The sequence below is a fragment of the Echinops telfairi genome, unplaced genomic scaffold (genome assembly GCF_000313985.2).
Source record: "Echinops telfairi isolate 266 unplaced genomic scaffold, ASM31398v2 ScPeMD7_7401;HRSCAF=8416, whole genome shotgun sequence".
NCBI classification, from domain to species: domain Eukaryota; kingdom Metazoa; phylum Chordata; class Mammalia; order Afrosoricida; family Tenrecidae; genus Echinops; species Echinops telfairi.
This window is the reverse complement of record NW_022111301.1, coordinates 8124491-8125366: the sequence shown is the minus strand read 5'-3', so window position 1 is coordinate 8125366 and position 876 is coordinate 8124491.

Sequence of the window (876 nt, the reverse complement as noted above, 5' to 3'; positions counted from 1 at the left end):
TGAAATATAACCTTAACCATCTTTTAAAGTATTTATTTTTATGGTATATTGTTTCAAACTGTACAATGCAGTTAAAGAGTGTTTGTATCCCACAGTGGGTTACAGTATCAGTAAATCAAGCTCTGTCAAGTGCAGGGCAATAATACCTCTCTCTTATCTTTCTTCATTCTCCTCTTGCCCTAGAACAAATACTGACATCAAGTGAGCCAGCATGATTATGAGCCTCATTTTCATTGGCTCCCAGGAGCGACAGTGTGCTTTATATTTTGGAAAATTATATTTTGGAAAATAGACGCATCGGATGCAGGTCTTCCTTGGCTGACTGCAAAGTTGGCAAAGTAGTTCAACTACAGGAGAATCATGACAGCATTCTGGAGTGTTCCACATTTAGGATCCATTAAGCGTTCAGAGGCTGAGTTCCCCATCACTACAAGTATTCAAACATAGAACAAATTGGATATGTCAGAATTGAATAAAGCATTGCACGAATGTCAGGCATAGAAAACAATTCTCCTTGTGTCTCTTCTGACATTCATTTTGCCCTTTTCTTTCTTGCTTTTGCTTTCCTGCCTTTTGCTCTCTTCGTATATGATGTCTTTGATGTCATCCATAACTTGTCTGGTCTTCAGTCATTAGTGTTCAGTGTGTTAAATCGATTTTGAGATGGTCTCTAAATTCAGTTGGAATATATTAAAGCCTCACCCTGCCTTTCATGGACGGGCATGATTTTGTCAGCTTCAACTTGAGCTTGCATATCAGCAATTTATGATTTATTTCTTAGTTTTCCTCTGGCAATGGAAAACACTGAGCTTCTCCAGCCTCTCTTTCCACACATATAGTCAATCTTATTCCTGAGGATTTCATCTCTTGAGGAGT